The sequence below is a fragment of the Saccopteryx bilineata genome, chromosome 2 (genome assembly GCF_036850765.1).
Source record: "Saccopteryx bilineata isolate mSacBil1 chromosome 2, mSacBil1_pri_phased_curated, whole genome shotgun sequence".
NCBI classification, from domain to species: domain Eukaryota; kingdom Metazoa; phylum Chordata; class Mammalia; order Chiroptera; family Emballonuridae; genus Saccopteryx; species Saccopteryx bilineata.
The window spans coordinates 211,788,803-211,809,492 of NC_089491.1; the positions used below are offsets into that span (position 1 = coordinate 211,788,803).

Below are 20,690 nucleotides of genomic sequence, written 5' to 3' on the forward strand. Positions count from 1 at the left end.
TAAGAATGTTTTACCAGGTCTTCCTAGAGCATTTAAGAAGATTTCTCCAACCCGGTTTTTGACAGTTTGCATTATTTGATCATAAATACCTTTTTGCTCAAGCATTAGCTTAGGAATATTTGATTGCACATATGACAAAAGATCACCCATGTTGTAATTTTGTTCACGATGCAATTCTACATCGAACGAAACAGCAGCAGATTGATACGGTGATGGCATTCCCAATTGATTGAAAACTTTGTTCGTAATTTCTAAGCACAAACCTTCAATCATTATCAACACTTTGTTGTAGATTTCTTTCTGCTGTGAAATCCATGTTTATATTTGAATTTTCCTTGCATATTTGACAAAAATATCTTCAGCCATGTGCGATTTATATTTCTCCCATAACATTGAAATGTAATCATAAAAGCATTTGTTGCTTTTACGTCCAACAGATGCCGTTGTTTTTTTTTAAAAAAGTATGTTTTTACCTGTCACAGGTGTGACATCTATATAAGAGTAGGTATATAAAAACATAAAAACATGTGCATATTTGAATGCAACGTTGCCTCAAAATTTCAAAACAATCAGTGAAGAACTTTTGGAGAATTAAGATTTTGAACAAAATAAAGATTTACATTTTTATTTATATAGATTTTCAGACAAATAGGGACTCAAGTCAGGAAATATGAGCATTTCAAATAAATACAATTAAAAAAACATTAGTAACTATAAGTGCTTACATGTAGCATATTTTCATTCATTTTCTCATGTAAAGAGAACCACATTTTGACTTCCAAAACTAGTACAATTTAATTGTCATTATCTACATTGTTAACAATAACAAAAAGTTGAGATTTATAAAATTTAAAGTACAGTAGAAATGCTGAGAATCAATGAACTGACTGAATTTGGGGGATCTAGCTCCAAGATGAGGTCAAAATAATTAGGAATTTCAATTTCACAGACAATTAGCAAACATTTTCTAAATATTTTTTCCACTAAAATATTTTGGACATATAACACCTGAAAAATCATAATAAAGTAAAACAGTACATGTTAAATTTATACCCAACATTTGAAGAAATTTTACTGCTTGCAAACCTCTTGAATTAAGTTTATGAACATAATTTGAAATAAACACATATTTCATTGAAAAAGATATAAAACAAATAAAAACATACATAAAAATATACAAGACTGAAAGAACAAAGAGCAGTGATGGGTCATTTTCTTTAGTTTATAAATAACAAGTTGTCTTTTCTACAACTTAATGAGCTCTTTTTTGTTTAAATTAGAGAAGAAAAATAAAGAATAAATTTCAATCAGTATAACTCTCTCTTTTAGAGCCAGAGTACTCTACTCACTTGGATGCAAAAGTGGAGAAGAATGTTCACTTCTACCAGTGGAAATCTTTCAACAGATCAGACTGATGCCTCTAGAGCTAAGACTTCAGAAGCAGCAGTACAGTCAGAAATAGGCAGCCAGCCACCAGCAGCCTCACATTCCATTGTGAATATATCTCAACACCTACTAGATGGAGAACATTATAGCCACCAAACATATGGCTGGATCAACACTGTCTCCTCTTAGGTTAGTTTTTTTTTTTTTTTCAGACATCCAGGTGTTTTTTTTTTCCCCCTATCTAAAAAGATAATGTATGAACACTCAAAAAATATCTTACTTGTTAAACAGCACATCTGAGAAAATTTAAGAAAATTTTATTTTGGCTGAAATAAATATATGTCTAACCCTTTCAAATTACAAATATATCATGTTGATAAAACCTTTACATATCTAGTTTGATTTTATTTTTTATTCTTCTTTTATTTTACTTTTGTTAAATTTATTGTGGTAACATTGGACAATAAAACAATATTGGTTTCAAGTATATAACTCAATAAAAAATCATCTACATACTGCATCTTATTTACATCACCAAAAGTCAAGTCTCTTCCTATCTCCATTTGCCCCCACTTTGCCCACTTCCACCTCTCTCCATCCCCTTTCCCTCTCACTATCAGCATACTGTTGTCCATGCCTTATGTGTCATATATTTATTTTTTTCGTAATCTCTTCAATGTTTGAAATTCAGAGTTTGACACTATTTGTCCAATACCATTTTGATAAAATAAAATTCTAATAAGACAATCAATGATTTATTATCCCAACACCAGGTACAACTAAATAAATATTGCTGATTTTTTCTATTTTCTTTCACAGTAAATATGAAATGGAATCTATTTTTAGCTAACAACAAATATAAACTAAAATCCTCAGTAAGTAAAGACCACCTCCACTGACCACTGCTCCAGTATTAACTAAGTAGACTTTGAGTGTTTTTAGTCATTTTCTAATCTTATGTGCATATGCTGAGTTTAGGGGTAGGTGAATAATATATTAATTCCAATTAAAAGAAAACAACTCAGAATGTTTAGTTAAATTTTATCTAAAAAATGAACCAAACAAATGACAAGTACTATTGCATCAGAAGAATTCAGTTTAGGTATCAGATTAAAACTATAAAAAATTGATTTCTTAGCCCTGGCCGGTTGGCTCAGCAGTAGAGCATCGGCCTGGCGTGCAGGGGACCCAGGTTCGATTCCCGGCCAGGTCACATAGGAGAAGAGCCCATTTGCTTCTCCACCCTCCACCCCCCCTTCCTCTCTGTCTCTCTCTTCCCCTCCCGCAGCCAAGTCTCCATTGGAGCAAAGATGGCCCAGGCGCTGGGGATGGCTCCTTGGCCTCTGCCCCAGGCGCTAGAGTGGCTCTGGTTGCCGCAGAGCCACGCCCCAGAGGGGCAGAGCATCGCCCCCTGGTGGGCAGAGCGTCGCCCCTGGTGGGCATGCCGGGTGGACCCCGGTCGGGCGCATGCGGGAGTCTGTCTGACTGTCTGTCTGACTGTCTCTCCCCGTTTCCAGCTTTAGAAAAATACAAAAAAAAAAATTGATTTCTTCTGATACCTAAAATTAGGAGTGAACTAAAAATAAAGCAGTGATAAAATATCATCACCAACTAAACAAATATGCCATAATCTTACACAATGTTTTTTGAAAATTCAAACAGAACAATTAGTTGGCATCTCAAAGAAGAGGAGCAGGAAACAGAGAGGTCTAATACCCAATCATTGTTTATTCACAGAAGCTGGGAAGGCAAGTCAGCAAGATCCTGAGAATTCTTGGTGAGGGCCCTGGATTTTGTAACAAAAACAAACAAAACCAGGCTTGTTTCCTATCATTTCCTTTTTCAGATTGAGAAATCATTAGAATAGCTTCTAGGAAGAAAGCAATGGATTGAAGAAATGAACAATGCAAACTATATATGAAAATATTCATGACCACTCAGTGAGTTCAAGAAAAATACCTTAATTTCTGGCTGTCACTTTACTAGTTTAAGAACACTCTATCAAATTTCAGAAAACGAACTGAGTTTTCTTTTTCCTTTTTTTTTTTTTTTAATTGAGAGAAGAGGAGATAGAGACTTCTGCATGTGCCTTAACCGGGATCCACTCAGCAACATTAGTCTGGGGCAGATGCTCTAGTCAACTGAGCTATCTTCAGCACTTGAGGCCAACACTCAAACCAACTGAGTTATCCTCATTGTCTGGGGCTGATGAATCAATTGAGCCAGTGGCTGCAGGAAGAGGAGAAGGAGAGAAAGAACAGGGAGAGGAAAGAAAAGAGAAGCAGATAGTTGCTTCTCCTATGTGCCCTGACCAGGGATCAAATCCAGGAAGTCCACATGCCGGGCCAGTGCTTTATCCACTTAGCAAACCAGCCAGAGCCAAGACTGAGTTTTCTAATAAATATAGCACATTGTTTTATTGTAGTATTCTCCCTTCATTTATCAATGTTTTAGCTTAGTCAACTACAACAAAAATACACAGCAAAAAGTACCCAGTTCTCGCCTGACCAGGCGGTGGCGCAATAGATAGAGCATTGGACTGGTATGCCGAGGACCGAGGTTCGAGACCCCGAGGTCGCCAGCTTGAGCACAGGCTCATCTGGTTTGAGCAAAAGCTCACCAGCTTGGACCCAAGGTCTCTGGCTAGAGCGAGGGGTTCCTCAGTCTGCTGAAGGCCCACGGTCAAAGCACATATGAGAAAGCAATCAATGAACAACTAAGGTGTCGCAATGCGCAACAAAAAACTAATGATTGATGCTTCTCATCTCTCCATTCCAGTCTGTCTGTCCCTGTCTATCCCTCTCTCTGACTCTCTCTGTCTCTGTAAAAAAAAAAAAAAAAATTAGACAAGGAAGCAAACCAATAGCAGATAAAATATCAATAACCACAACATTTGAGCAAAATAAAAGAAAAAAATGTTCAAAGCTTTAAAAGAATCCAATATAGGAGAAAACATAACTCAAGAGAACATGTTTTTCAAGTTGTCTTAATTTTTGAAGAAAAAGATAAAGGATGAATATGGTAAAGAAAAATCATAAAGGTGAAAATAATTCACAAAATAATGAGATTACAGTAAAACTATAGGCCAAAGGAAATGTTTTAAAACCAAGCAACATATTTAGTGAAGTAATTAATTTGAACTACAATGGGGAGAATAACAACTATTAAATATCAAAACACAGATCTACCAAAAAGGACAGTGATAATCACAGTAAAAGCAAAAAGAAATTCAAGGAGTTTGAAGCAACCACATTTAAGCAAAAAATAAAAAATTCAAATCAATCCAAAATAAAACAGAGCATCAAATTAATAGAAACACGAGCTATATATATATTATTAATTTTAATGTGGTGACATTGATAAATCAAGGTGCATATGTTCAGAGAAAACATCTCCAGGTTATTTTGACATTTGATTGTGCTTCATTTCCAACACCCAAAGTCAAATTGTCTCTGTCACCTTCTATCTGGTTTTCTTTGTGCCCCTCCCCTCCTCCCCATTAACCACAAGCATTTATTATCTAATATGGGAGAATTTTTTGAAAATTAAAGATTAAATAGTTTAAATTAAGGACAATATGCTTCAAAACAACAACAAAAAAACTATTTAAGCATTAAATACTATTCAATTTCACATAGTTCAGCTATTTTAAAATATTATCTAAAAGCATTATTTTAAAATAAGATAATTAAATAGGTACATTCCAAATTTAAAACAGTATTATATAAAAAGCAGTCAACTCATAATGAGCAATTAATATTTCTAAATGTTTACATCCTGAATAACTGTTTCATACAATAAGACACAAGTCCTAATAGAACTGCACAGAAAAATAGGCAAACCCCAGAAAAATAGCTGAATATTTCAATACATACCTTCAATATTTGTTAGTACAAGCAAATTAAAATCAGCAAGAATATAGAAATTGTGACTACAATTATCAAACCAAGTAGGTCTAATTAAAATTATTTTTGTACATCAAGCTAACAACAGTTACAGACAAATTAGTTTCAAATGTGTACATACATAGAACATTTCTAAAGATAGTCTATATTCTGGGCCATAAAACAAGTCTCATAAATTCAACATTACTCAGGTCATTCAAAGTATGTTCTCTCTCACCATGGAATAATAACTAGAAACAATATAAAGAATATCTTTGCTCAGAGAAGAATTTAAAGGAAAAACAAGAGCCTATTGTATACTAAATAAAATTCAAACAACATATTGAAATTTGTGGAGTGCCACTAACTCAGTAAGTGGGGAGAAATTTATAGCGGTAAGTAGCCATATTAGAAAGAAAAGTTGTAAATAAAGGACTTCAGCTTCTACCTAAAATATTATAGGACGAGAGGAACCTAAGAAGTTTGACATTTTATAAAGAACTGAAGTGTGAGTTTTCAGGTCCAACTACTGACAATTACAAAGACTGTACTTGACTGTCCTCATGGGGAAGAGCTACTCACCCCAAAACCATCTTACAGCACAAGCAGCACCTCCCAATCTTGGAAGAGAGTTGCAGTCAAAGACACAGGCCTTCCTGCTGGGCTGTACTCTTTTATACAGTGCTTTGCCAGCTCAGGTTTGTCCATTTAAAGTCCACTTTACCTGAACTGTTTTACTGGGCACAGGAAGCTCTATGAAAAATCTCTCTATGAGGGAAGGATGTGGAAACTTGTCCTTTTAAACGGGCAAGAGGTTTTAGGCTGCAATAAAAAAATAAAAGCATTTATTTGAGCAAAAGGGATTGCAGACGTGGTGTAATGCCATTGACCAACGCCAGGCAGGTCCACACTGGATTCAGGCAGATGGTAAAGAAACTGAAGAACAGAAAAGCATTGGGCCATTTTATTTAATAAATTCTCACAATAGTGGACAAGCACACAGGCAAGGGAGACTGCCTCAGGCAAACAACAGCAAAATGGTTCCTCACTGTGGTGGACAGACAGTCCACCATCTGCAACCTCTTGAGCACAAGCAACCATAGCCCTAAATAGGCCATACACACGTGGCATTGTCACATGCTCATGTACCAACCAGGCAAAGTGCTTGCTGCAGGTAAACCAGCGAGCAAGCCTAACACAGCTATCCCATACCTGGATATACAGATTAAGGTAACAACCCAAACTGTGCTCTAAAGAGAACCAAAAAAGGAAGGGTTTATAAAGGTAAAAACCATAAGTGCAGTCCTCATTAGGGCTTCCATGCAAATAAGGGTTTGCTAGTGAGGTAAACAGGGATGGTTAGTTTCAGTACACAGATTAAGGATGTGAAAACTACAAGGAGAAATTACCATCTATACATGTCTTTGGCCACAGTAGTTCTTATAAGATGTTCATAGCTCCAACTTCTGCTGAGTTAGAACTTGACAGCTCTTCTGAGAACTGAGGCATGAGGCTTGCATAGACCCACTCCCTCAGTGACCTCCTAATTCTGCTTCAAGTAACTTTCTTAGCAACAATAATCCATGTTATCTTCTCTATATATACTACTCTCCATAGTGACTCAGTACAGCTAGTGCTCGACTTACGACCATAATTGGTTCCGACAGACAGGTTGTAACATGATTTGTTCGTAAATTGAGTAGGCTATATATACAGTACTGTGAAATGATGTTATAAAAATCTTTAAGTCATATTTTATCATAATTTTCTTTCATTATTGTTATACATCATAATTTTCTTTGTTCATTTTATGCCATTTATATCATCTTTACACCATTTTGTTTCTTATTTTTACATTTGTCAGGTTTAAGTAAAAACACTATATTACCAGTACAACTGGTTTAATTTTGCAAAGATAATTTCCTCTTGGTAGACATCTTAGGAGGGGTTTGATGAAAAATATCCAAGACACAAAACACAAATTGCTGTACTGAGTCTGGGATAACAGTAGAAATGGTGCACGTGGAGATGGTAGTGCTGCCAGAAGCTGTTCTGCACTGTCATACGCCCAGCTGGGCAATGCTTGCACTGCCAGATGCGGAGCAGTTGTGGCTAGTGATTGTGGTCGTAAAGTTGAATGGTCATAAGTTGCATAGGTTGTAAATTGATCAATATTTGTTTTGAGAACGTTTCCACTCCTAGCACTTTTCCTCTTCTCCCCACATCCTCAAATCCATAAAACTGCAGCAGACTTTTGTTTGAGTCTACTTAGCAGTGAAATGACATCAACTTGTGTGCTCATCCAAATTACCCTCCTCCAGAGGCTGGGTTGAATCTAGGTAGAAGGAATGGGTTAAATCGCAGCTTTCTGCAATTTAACCTCTCATTTGTACTAAGGAAGAAAATGAGTGCATACTTGACTGTTATTTGCATGTTGGTTCCTTTACTCCAAAATCTTGCAGCTCAGTACTCTCTAACTCTGAAGAGCTCCAGGCAAAAGCAGCATATTGACCACAAAGTAAATAAAAGAAAGGAGGTAATAAAGGTTAAAGTGGAAATCAAGATAATAGAAACCAAAAAAGCAATAGACAACGAGCAGAAACTAAAAGCTGATTCTTCAAAAAGATCACAAAAGTTGATAAACCTCTAACTAGGCTGCTCAGAGGATAAAAAAGAAAGAAAAAAAAGGAGAGACAGCAAAAATGACCAATAGCAAAAACCAGAGAGGTATTCTCATTTGATATTATACAGATATTATAAGATAACCAAGAGAATATTGTAAACAACTTTATTCCAATGAATTTGATAGCTTACATGAAAGGAATTTGTTTCTTGAAAAAGACAAACTTCGGAAGCTACCTGAGAAAAAATTATATAGCATAAATAGCACTATAGGTATAAATTTCATTAAATTTGAAGTGAAAGCCCTGACTGCTTGGGTCAGTCGTAGGGTGTCAGCCAAGTGTTTGGATGTCCTGGGTTCAATTTGTGGTCAGGGCATACAGGAGAATTGACCATCAGCTTCTCCACCTCTCCCCTCCCACTTCTCTTTCTCTCTCTTTTCCTCCCCCAGCCATAGCTCAATTGGTTTGAGCAAGTTGGCCCTAGATGCTGAGGATGGTTCTGTGGAGTCCCCAATTCAGGTGCTAAAAATAGTGTTTGTCAAGCAACAGAGCAGCAGACCAGCCCAGGGGAGCATCACCTGGTAGGGGGTTTGCCAGGTGGATCCCAGTAGTGGTGCATATAGAGGAGTTTGTCTTCCTGCCTCCCCAACTCTCAATTAAAAAAAAAGTGAAGTTAAATCCCTCTCACAAGAAAATTTCTAGGCCCAGATGTTTGCACTAGTGCAGTGGTGAATTTTATAAAACATCTAAAGTAGAGATGGTACCAATTTAAAATAAACTCCTCTGGAAATTAAAAAGATAAAATATTTCTCAATTCATTCTATGAGGCCATTATTATCCTGACACTAACACCAAATAACATGCAAAAATAAACTACATAATAATATCTCTTATGAAAATAGATGCAGAAATTCTTAACATTTTAGCAAATTGAGACAAACAACATAAAAATGATAATGCAACATGATCAAGTGGAGTTTATCCAAGATACTCAAGGTTGATTACAAAATCAATCTACACAATTTATCAAATTAACAGGAGAGAGGGAAAATAGTGATGACTTAAAAATTCAGACAAAACATTTTGGCAAAATCCATCATCTATTTCTTATTAATTGTCTCGTAATTAGAAATAGATGAATCTTTCTCAACATGGTAGAGAATCTGTCACAGCTCAATGAGAAAGGGGTTGGGGACTTGGTGAAAACAGGTGAAGAAATTAGGTAAAAATAAATATAAACTCACAGGCACAGGAAAACAAATAGTAAATGGTAAAAAATAATTTAGGGTTTTTTTTTTTAGATTAATAAGAGTTTTTGACTGCAGGTTGACCCACAAGCTGAATCCAGTCAATTTGAGGTCCCTCAGCCCCCTCGCTTGTCCTTGGAATGTACTTTTGGCCCAATGTTCCCATAGCAGGACCTGTTTCAAGGGTACAACCTTGAGAAAGCAATAAGTTGTTGAGATCATCTAGTTTATGGACTGAAACCACTAACAGCCTCTATATAAACTTTTAAGATTCTGGCATGGTGGGTATGGAGACTATTTGTCTTGGCTGTCCAAGACAAGTCTTGTAAGTTCCCTTATTTATTAAACCTGCCACCTACCAACCTGACACTGTTTACCTCTTTTTAAAGGCTATACTTGCCCTTCGTGTACTTGGTCAGTTTGAGATTTTACCAGGGGACCCCTCAAACTTGCAAGCCAATGGCATTACAGATAGGGGAGGCCCCAAACTGAGAAATTTGGCTACAGAAATAGTAGCTTTTTAGTTATAATGAACAGGAGATATGTATGGGTTCAGAAATAGTTAATCTGCTTACTATTCTCTCTTTATGGCTCACTGGCCTTCACTTTGAAATGCAGGCAAAAATATTACCTTTGCAGGAATGTCAGGGGAAAGCTTATATGGGGAGGGACCTGACAATTAGGAAAATTTATATTATAATAGTTGTTTGTAAAAGACTAGCCACAGAATTTACTGTGAAAAATTAAGGCCTGTGAATTAATTAGAAATTTATTTCACCAATCTTTAATCTTTACTTTGTATCCTAAGAAACACAATGTCTTTTCACAGACAATTTCCAGAGGCAGATGGTCCCAGAGGTGCTGAGTCCTGAATGTCCCTGGGAGACACCTGACCCCAGCTGCCTTGAAGATTTACCAAGGACACCAGATAGGACCTTGCTGATTTTGTCTGTTATACCAGAAGAACTTGCAGAGGAGACGGTCCTGCAACTGAACCCCACCTCCTGCACACTGTTATGTGACTAACTACACAGACCTTTATTTTGCCCCTTACACCATTACTAACAGCCCCTGAATTCTATAAAAATGGCCAGCACCAGGAGAGTGTTAAGGCAGTTTTTTTGGACAGGAGTCCACTGCCTTCTCAAGTTGTTGCAATTTGAATTAAAGATGATCTTATACCTATTCAGTCCCTGTATCTCATGAAATTAGAAATAAAAAAGTGCAATGGACAACACAAATCCCAATTAGTTCCAGTAACATTACTGGTAATATTAAGCCAAGATAAGAATGGCTGCTCTTCAACATTGTAATGAAGATCCTGGCCAGTAAAAAAGAGAAGAAAAAGAAAAAAAGCACCAAACTGTAAAAAAGATGTAAAGCTTTCTTTAAGTATACCATACCCATTTTTATACCACACCCATTTTTAAAATGTTATGAATAATAATGTTCTAACAATTTTAAATTAATTATTTAATGAGATGTCATTATTTACATATAAGACCATTCAAGCAGTATCTATAACCACATGATAGCTCTAAATAAAATTTACATAAAAATATTTGTTAAAAAATACTGACTTTTAATCTGAAATTTAAAATAATGCAGATATTTATAACACAGTTGATTTCAAAACTATTTTTTACTCTCAATCATGCATTCATCAATGTCAAAAAGATCAGAAACATATTCAGTACTTTCATGTATTAAATATTTATATTGTAAGTTAGTAAGTTTTTACAAATACTAATATATATTACACAAAATAGTTTTAACTATCCAATGACCTGTATTTTTTCTATAGTAATATTCTTTACATTTATGTTTTATTATAAAATTCTGAAACCTATCAAGAATATTGACTATAGGGGTACACAGCACAATCAAATGTCAAAATAATCTAGAGATGTTTTCTTTCAACATATGTACCCTGATTTATCAATGTCACTGTATTAAATTTAATTTTAAAAAACATAAAAAAATATTGACTATAAGGTATAATGTTTTATACTAATACATAATCTTTACATGTTTCAAATTTTATGACCATCGTGTGTGATATAACCATAAATCAAGAAAAAAATCTTAACCAAGTAAGCATCTATTAGGTGAATAAACAGCTTCCTTTAAATTGAATCAAGATAACCTAGGTGTTTACTGTTCTAAATGGCCCCTGTAGTAGGCAATTGCACAGATTTAACCTGAGAATATCATTATTGTATGACTGAATACCATAAAGAAGGCATTTTTAAGAATTTAGCTTAAAAACAAAATGAAAGTTTTCACAGTGATTGCCTTATTATAAGACTATGCAGAATGATGGCTAGGAATGCACATAAAGTAATTCATAAAAATATACAGGGACAAAGCCAGCAGTGATATTTAACATTTATAAATATATTGAGAGCTACTTCCTTTATGTTTGTTCCCATTTCAGCTCATTTAGGGATACAGCCTCTACTTAAATAGATTATGAAGGTTAATGGGTTCATTTTTATAAAGGCATTATCTATTTCTTCCTGCCTGGTAACACTCAATCACAACAATGCTAGCTTTTATCCCAGTAGTCATCACCTAATTGCGTTTAACAATTTCAGCATTTCATTTTCCTTTTCAGATACATTATTATCTCTAAACATATACGATTTTTGTTTAAGGGGAACATATAAAAATATTGGAACTCTCACTTGTTGACTTCAAAGGACTTATTTTGTGTATCTGTCACTTTGAGGCCAATAGGAAAAATAATGCAAGATGTTAGTTAGTAAATCATTCTTCATCTGTCTTAAAATTCGACCACATATATGATAATTTCCTAGCCATGTCCTTTCCTTTTTGCATTACAATTCTGCATAGTAAAAAATGTTTTCTCATGTATACTATGAACAAAATATGGACTCTTCAGAATAATTCTGATTTTATGATTCAGAGAAGATTCTGTTATTATCCTATTGATATACACTTAGCCCAGTCCTGGAGGTCTCCTATATACCTGCGAATGGACTTACATTTATTTCTGAGCCTAGGAGCATCTTTGGCTATAAGGGAGTTCTTTCTTCCTTGTACTGGAGAAGCTGGAAGAGTCAGATGGGCAGTGGCCCCAGAGTAATCTACATTAATAAGGAAAAATGGTTGCTAAATAAACATCCCAGCATCCTCCACCAGGAGCCATAATTTTAAGGTTTATTCTCTCAGTATTCAAAAAGTTCTCAACAGATTGAGCCCTGGTAGCCACTGAGAAGATGCGCTTGTGTGCATTCCTGCTGGGCTCCTGCTTTCTATATCACTTCCCTATTAGACCCATATTTACTGAGATTATCTTAGAAATATACTACTCATTTCAGGGGCTGCCTTTGGGAAAAACTAAACTAGACTGTACTATGAAAAGCAATGCAAGTCCAGAATGTCATAACTATTATAAATTTTGATACAATAATATTTGCACTGATTATTTTGAAATACAAGGTACACAATTTTGAAGCATTTTGTGATGATGCAATTATTCATTTATTCACAGAAACTTATCCATAGCATTAAACACAAAAGAACATATTGAAAACCCAGTTTATATAAACAAACTAAGCCATGAAAATAATAAATCATAAATCTCAGATTATGACAATATTATTTTAAATTTAAAATATAAAAGAAAAATTCTCTTTATAACACATCCTGTTTTATTTGTTATGAACCTAGGGTAAGTAATATTAGGTCGAATTTTTTTGAGCAATGTGTGTTGATAAGATTTGAGGAAATTGAGATTTAAAAATTCATTGTCTAAGAGTAAGACCAATGTTAGCATTGAGAGCATACATATTGACAAAAGCTCTTTTTTTACTAAACCCTCTTGTTGCCCCTGAGGGTGAATTTCTTTATTAAGCCTCAATCTTGGCCTGTTCAAACTAGATTTTCAGTGTCCAGGCTCAACTCTCATGTCCTAATCACCACCCAAAGAGTTATAAAGTAGTGTACCTTAATTTCACGGGTTTATGTAGAGACACTAAGGCAGGATACAGAAGAATTTTTAGAAGATTTATTAATAAGCCGGCTGCGCGGCCTCTGCCCCAGGCGCTGGAGTGGCTCTGGTCGTGGCAGAGCGAGGCCCCAGAGGGGCAGAGCATCGCCCCCTGGTGGGCAGAGCATTGCCCCTGGTGGGCGTGCCGGGTGGATCCCGGTCGGGCGCATGCAGGAGTCTGTCTGACTGTCTCTCCCCATTTCCAGCTTCAGAAAAATACAAAAAAAAAAAAAAAAAAAAGCCGGCTGCGTATGACTTACACAGGGTATAGCTCACCCAAATTGTGCGTGTGCAAAATAGCCCTGCAGCTAGTTATTGTATATAGTCTTGATCACATATAAGCTTACAACATTCGTCTATAGGATTTATAAAAACATTCCTACATATTAAAACTTATAAGGTGACACAATAGTGATGTCATTTTACATATCAAAGACATTCACAAATCTTTTAGTGTCTACCTCCCATTCCTTTGTCTAGAGGTATATGTTACTCTCAGGATTCCAGGAAGGAAGGAAGAGTTAAGATCAATGTAGGATATGCAAATATTGTCTTTTATTGAAAGGGAAAGGAATTTCTTCTGATAACTTTTATTCCTTCAGAGTACTATAGTTAAACTAAATGACCCAGTCATCCTTGTAAGCCAGGAAGTTTCCACATCCTCCTCCCTCCATTCTCTAAAGAAAGGAGGGGGCAAGAAGCCTGACTTTTCCTCGTTAAAATGGCATTGCCAATACGAAGTTTTACAGTTCTTTGGTACCTTATCACATTCCCCACTGGTTTTATATCCTGAGTCAAATCCTTGACTCATTTTAATGAGGTGTATGAGGCTGTTGAGTAGGAATATTAGCCTATAACATGCAACAGATATTTAACAGGTAGACTTGATGTTTTCATTAATAGTAATATAGTCTACTGAAGAAACAAAATGCTATTGATTAATTTCATACAACCTGTACAAACCTTCTACAATTTATATAAACCTTTGATTTTTATAAACTTTTTTCTTTTTTAAAAGTATTTCTATATTTTATACCTTTTATTATTAAAATTATACAATTTCTTTTTAGTCAGAATTCTTTTTTATTTTTTTTTATTTTTTATAATTTTATTTTTTTAATGGGGTGACATCAATAAATCAGGATACATATATTCAAAGATAACAAGTCCAGGTTATCTTGTCGTTCAATTATGTTGCATACCCACCACCCAAAGTCAGATTGTCCTCTGTCACCTTCTCTCTTGTTTTCTTTGTGCCCCTCCCACCCCCTATCCCTCTCCCATTCCCCCCTCCCCCCCGTAACCACCACACTCTTATCAATGTCTCTTAGTTTCACTATTATGTCCCACCTACGTATGGAATAATACAGTTCCTGTTTTTTTCTGATTTACTTATTTCACTTCGTATCATGTTATCAAGATCCCACCATTTTGCTGTAAATGTTCCGATGTCATCATTTCTTATGGCTGAGTAGTATTCCATAGTGTATATGTGCCACATCTTCTTTATCCAGTCATCTATTGATGGGCTTTTTGGTTGTTTCCATGTCCTGGCCACTGTGAACAATGCTGCAATAAACATGGGGCTGCATGTGTCTTTACGTATCAATGTTTCTGAGTTTTGGGGATATATACCCAGTAGAGGGATTGCTGGGTCATAAGGTAGTTCTATTTTCAGTTTTTTGAGGAACCACCATACTTTCTTCCATAATGGTTGTACTACTTTACATTCCCACCAACAGTGTATGAGGGTTCCTTTTTCTCCACAGCCTCTCCAACATTTGCTATTACCTTAGTCAGAATTCTTAATTTTAAAAATCTTAACCTTTAGTGACAACCAAGCTGGTAATAAGTAATTTTTAGTTTAAAGTATATTTCCTTTTGGAGATATCTTCCCTCTATGTAGCTAGTAATCATAGGTTAAGTATAAGCATATATATATATTTTTTCTATTTACCTTGTAGCTTTTCTTCTAGCAAAGGGCCTTATACCTCCCTTTTGTATGACTTATAGCAGTACATGCATCAAACCTTAAGACAACTTGTTCTGGCTTTCTTTTTACTTTAGTTTCCTTCCTTCCTCAAAGTCTAATTAAAAGGAGGTCCTCAGTGAGTTTCTTCATGCATTAGCTTTCAGTTTGTGTCTGGAGTAGGGCATGCCTTACTTCTCAGGGTCAACTTACAGGGGTTGGCGGGGTCAGTCTCCGCTGTTCAAGAGGGTGTCTCTGCTGGGACTGCAGACTTCAACTGACTGTGGTGGGCCCAGGTGGACATGCCTTCTACTTTGGCAGCAGTAGGGGTGGTCAGGATCCCGGTGTGTGGACCTTCGGGGTGTGAGTGGATAGGCGTTAAGGTACTGGGCCAGTAGCTGCTATATCCAGAAGGGCATGAAGCATGCCCAGAAGAGCAGCACAATGCCCAAGATGAGGTGCAGCACTCTGGGGTTGGGCCACCACCATGTCTGTGGGAAGGAGGCCTGCTGAGACAGCCAGTACGTCCAGACCAGGTGCATGTAGAGCAGCCCGATGACCATGCCAGGCCTCACAATGCTGGTTCCAAAGAGCAGTGTCAGGTAGGCATGGGAGATGCTCTGGCCCCAGCCAGCAAGCAGAGGTTCTTGTGTTCCCTGTGGACCAGCTAGATAGTCAGCATCATGCGCAGCACCAGCAGCAGTGCCAGCAGCCATGTGCCAAGAGCCAGGATAGCCCTTAGAGCACTGTGTGGTGTCCAATGGCCTCATTACTGCTGCATAGCACTCACTGCTCATGACAGTCAGGGTGAAGATGCTGGCATGCTTGGTCAGAGAGTTCAGGCTAAATAGGACACAGCAACCCATGTCTCCAAAGTGCCACTCCTTGCTGATGTATTTGGTCACAATGAAAGGGATGCTTAGCAGGTAGAGCAGGTTATTCAGTGCCAGGTTAACAACATAGATGTACATGGAGAGCAAGGCATGCAGGAAGTGGCACATGACTACCAGCGTGTACATGTTTCCCACCACACCCACTATGCCCATGACCAAGAACACTGCTCCAATGACACCCATGGCCACCAGGTCGTCCAGGGAGCTGGGTTCCAACAGGCTGGCTCATGAGCTGTTGAGGGATACATTGGGACAGCTGGATGGTTTGGGCACTGGACTTCCTGTCACAGCTAGCATAGGGGACCTGCTATCAGGCTCTGGGCTCAGAGCCATCTCTGCTGCCTCATGCTGGACTTGAGGCTGGGGTGTGTTGCAACAGGGGCATCTGTGGGTGACAAGCTTGTCCTCGGTCACCGCACAGCAGGTTGAGCTCCCGCAACTGCACTTCTGCAAAAGCTTCGCCTTGCTCTGTACTGAGTAAACAAAAGAGGGCTGAGCTCTGTACAACTGAGTCCTGGTTGTCGCCGCTGCCCACCCAGCTGCCGGTTAGGAATGCGCCAAGGCCCCATGCCCATGCCAAATATTAATAACCCTGGGGGCAGGTGCCAGGAAAGGAGGCACTGAGGGGCACGCTGGATGGAAAGGACAACAAGATTGAAGGGAAGACAATGTTGTTGGCGCTGAAGGGGCAAGAAGGGGTGCACCTCGCCCTAATGAGGGCCACTTTTCACCAGTTTTTAAAAACAAATTTGGTTAAAGTTTCCTTTATGATTCGATTCATGCATTCTACCTGCCCTGAACTTTGGGGTCTGTAGGCACAATGTAATTTCCAATTAATATTGAGTGCCTTTTCCTCTAGCTGTGAGATCTTGGACACAAATGCAGGCCCATCATTAGAATGGGCAAGCTAAATCTGAAAAGAATTTCGTATAGCAATTTCTTAACAACTATTATTGTGGTCATTTCTAGTAGGAAAAGCTTTTACCTAATTGTCAATTACTTTAGTAAAATCTATTTCTAAATGTTCACCTGAGAAAGATTCTCTCTGTTTCTTTTTATAATTTCTTTACTTATTATTTATTTGAGCACAGACTAAACACTCAGACATTATGACTTCTGCAATAGATTCTAAATCTGGCTTTTCTAATTATTTATCTCTTTCCTGCTGGAAAATTTTTTTTCTAATTGGTTGCAAATAAACCTTTGGCAACAAGGGTTCTAGTAAAGTCATTAAAATTTTCTAAAAACCCCACTGGTTTTATGGCTACCTTATTGGTAGTATCATCAGCTGCTTCATTTTTCTTGAGTTTTTAGGGAGTCCCCATCTTTTGGTATCCTGTACAGTGGATGAAGGTCACTATTTCAGGGGAGCAGGCTTCTGCATTGTTGAGGTGAAAATTTGGGCCTCACTTTTGTTAGTTCTTAAGCCTTCTCCTGATGGCCCCTCTTTGTGCCTGTCTTAGGTTATTTTTGCCTTCAGGAATCTTACCCATCTTTGGCTAACCAGCCATCTTAGGGGGGTCAAACAGAGTTATGTGATTGAGGGAGGAGCAATGTCCCTCCTGAAATGCTTAGTTTTATTTATTTTTTTTAGCAGCTGATGTATTTTTTCTTTTTTTTTTTAACTTGTAATACATTCTTTTTCTAATTTCTAGAGCTGATTTCTATGTAAAGGCTAAATTGACTGCCTTAGTATCTTCTCTGATCCTGGCTAACAGAAATTGGTGGAAAGTATCCAAAATATCCTCACTTGCTTGGGTACTAGAATCCCACTTTAAGCCAGGAAACCAGAAACATTTTCTTGAGGTGGTCTTGGTTATCCTAAGTGGGCAATGTATGTACAGTACAGATTCTAACAGTCCTGTTAGAGTTCAAGGCTTCCCGAGAAAGGGGATTTTGAGTTTTGAGTTTTCTAATTCTATAGGTCACTTGGGAAAAAAAGAATTTAAACTATTTCCTATTACATCTATGCCTTAAATTCTAAAGATCTAGTTAAAAACACCAACTGAAATGACCAATATTTTATAAAATGAATTTCATATTCTACTTAATCACAAATTCCTTTTACATTCTAAGAAAACATACCTTATTTATGCTGTAATTTTATGCACCCTAACAGATAATGTATAAAAAGCTTAAGAGAAACAGATTTCTGTTCATGTCCTTTAGCCCTTTCAATTTGGGTTCAAAACTTAAATGATCTCTACTACCACAATTATTTATTTATATTCTATTTTCCCCTTTCCACTTATTATGTTGAGAATTCTACTGGTAAGCCAATTAATACTAATATTTGTCACTCTGAGTTTGGTGACCTAACATTGAACAATACCGCTTCAAAAATGATAATAAGCTGAACATTTATACACCATATAAAAAGATATTATTAATAATTATGGATGACATCAGAGTAATGGCGGAGTAGGAAGCGATACCGATAAATCTCCCCCAAAACTCAACAAGATCTTCAACCAGAAACAGAAAAACCTATACTTGGAGCCTCCAGATGCTTCACAATACACCCGAAGGTATGGTCGAGTGAAAAATTGGCTAAATATATAACCAAATCCTGAAGGAAATAGGGAGTAAGAAATGCTCCGCCTTCCTCACTAACCTAAACAGGGCGGCTTTCTCTGGTAACTGTGAATATAGAAACTGAGGCGGGCAAAGGGGGTGAATACATCCAGGCCGCGCACAAAAGGCCGAACCAGGCTGTGGCACGGAGATCCTAGCGGAGGAAAAACTGTTCCTGTGGCAAGCCGGGCAATACAAGCTGACACTCGCGCCAAACCCAAACAAAGAAAGACAAGCGGGGCAGCCATTTTACCCGTTCTCCTGGTTGGTGCGCAGTTAGTGGGCGAGAGATCTCTTCCTAAGCCCCAGAAGTGGGTGTCCGTGTTGCCCCACAGAGAGGCAGGGTCATAGGCCTTTCTGTGGGCCGAAAGCAGAATCTCTGGGCAGCCCCAGTGCCCTGGGAAAGCCGCGCATGGGAGGGAGTGAGAACTAATTCCAACGGTGGAAATTTTCCGTGCTGGTGAGGGTTTCACTCAGGGAAACGCGGCCAGCCTCATATCCTGGTGTGCGCGCGCAGATAGGTAGTGAGCGATTCCTCCGAGTGCCTCGGCAGGGCGCGCCCGTGTTATCGCAAAGAGGGGCAGAGTCAGGGGCCTTTGTGTGGGCAAAAGCGGAATCTCGGGCCGCCCCAGCGCCTTGCAAAAGCCGCGCACGGGGAAGGAGCGAGAGTGAATTCCAGCACTGCAAATTTCCATGCGGTTGGGGGTTTCACTCAGAGCGTGAGACTACTGGCCAGATATCCTGGTCTGCGCGCGCAGATAGTGAATGAGAGTTTCCTCCAAGCACCCCGGAAGTGGGTGCCCGCCTGTGTTACCGGACAGAGTGGCAGAGCCAGAGGTCTTTGAGTGGGCGGAAAGCCCACCTGATTATGCTAGCAGCTCTGACTGACTGAGCCTTACCCAGAGCCCTGTGCTGAGTGGAAATAGAGTGGGGAGTTGCCAGCTCTTTGAACCTCTTACTATCTAGGCAGAGGCAGCAACAACCCCATAGCTGGATTATCAGGCTAATAATTGAGGAAGGAAAGACTAGGAGAAAGGCTCCAGGAACACGGACTCTCTCACTGTCGGAGCCTATGAAAGCTAATGAGCTTTGACTCCCAATGAGACTAAAGCACAATACATGACATTGCCATAGAGACTTATCAACTGCAAACCTCTACCTGAGCGTGCCAAAGGGGCAGAACCTGGGGTACAGAGTCACCGACCAGGAAGAGGGAGAGAAAAGAAAAAACAAGAAGATAACCTCTCAAAATCAAGAATAATCTGCAGACTTTATAACCTATCCCATTTTATTATATTTGTTCGTTTGTTTCTCTTATCTTCATTCTTGATACTTTTTTTCCTCCTCCAATTTGGCCGATTAACTCTCTGCCGGTCTTACTCTCTCCTCTCCTTGAACTACACTACCCATAAGTGTTACATCTCCCATTATCTTTTTTCTCCTCTTCCTTTCTCTCTATAAGGGTTGCACTCCAAAACCCTTAACTCTCTCTCTCTCCTTTCTTTTTTCTTCTTTTACTGGTTCCCTCTTTTTTTCTCTCTCTCTCTTTCTTTTCTCCCTCTATATTAGTTTCTTCCTTTCTCCTTTACATCTCCTCTCATTCAAACCTCAATAACAAACAAATTATCTTATCTGGGACTCAAACTTATGTTTGTGGCATTTTGGGGGTTTTTTACTTCACCTTTTTAACTCACTAGCAGTGCTCCCATCCCTGGCTCTCCATTTTATCTAGTTCTTGTTCCACTAAATACAATAGTATTTTTTTAATTTGTCCCCCCATTTTTCTGTTCTCTTATTCCTCTCATCATAACTCTTAGACAACACCAACACCTAAAAGCAAATCATTTTATTCTTGACCCAAATTTTTTCCTTATTTGCTTTTTGTGGGTCCATACCGCCCCCCTTTTTTTTTCCTTTTTTTTTTTTTGCCCCTTTATTACTTTTCCCCAATTCAGGACCTCCATCACAGGCATTGTTTGTTATAATTCACAGTTCACCAAAAGATTTTCTCAAGAAAAAGGGGAGAGGAGAGGAAAAAAGGAGGGGGGGAATAATTTCCTTTTTTAAAAAATTATTATTTTATTTTTCTTTATTTCAT

The 20,690-nt window shown here is 37.9% G+C and overlaps 1 pseudogene; it reads right to left on the reverse strand.

The window, feature by feature from the left end:
* Nucleotides 1-15,352: 15,352 nt before the first annotated feature.
* LOC136322421 (urotensin-2 receptor-like) lies at nucleotides 15,353-16,351 on the reverse strand (annotated as a pseudogene).
* Nucleotides 16,352-20,690: the final 4,339 nt, after the last annotated feature.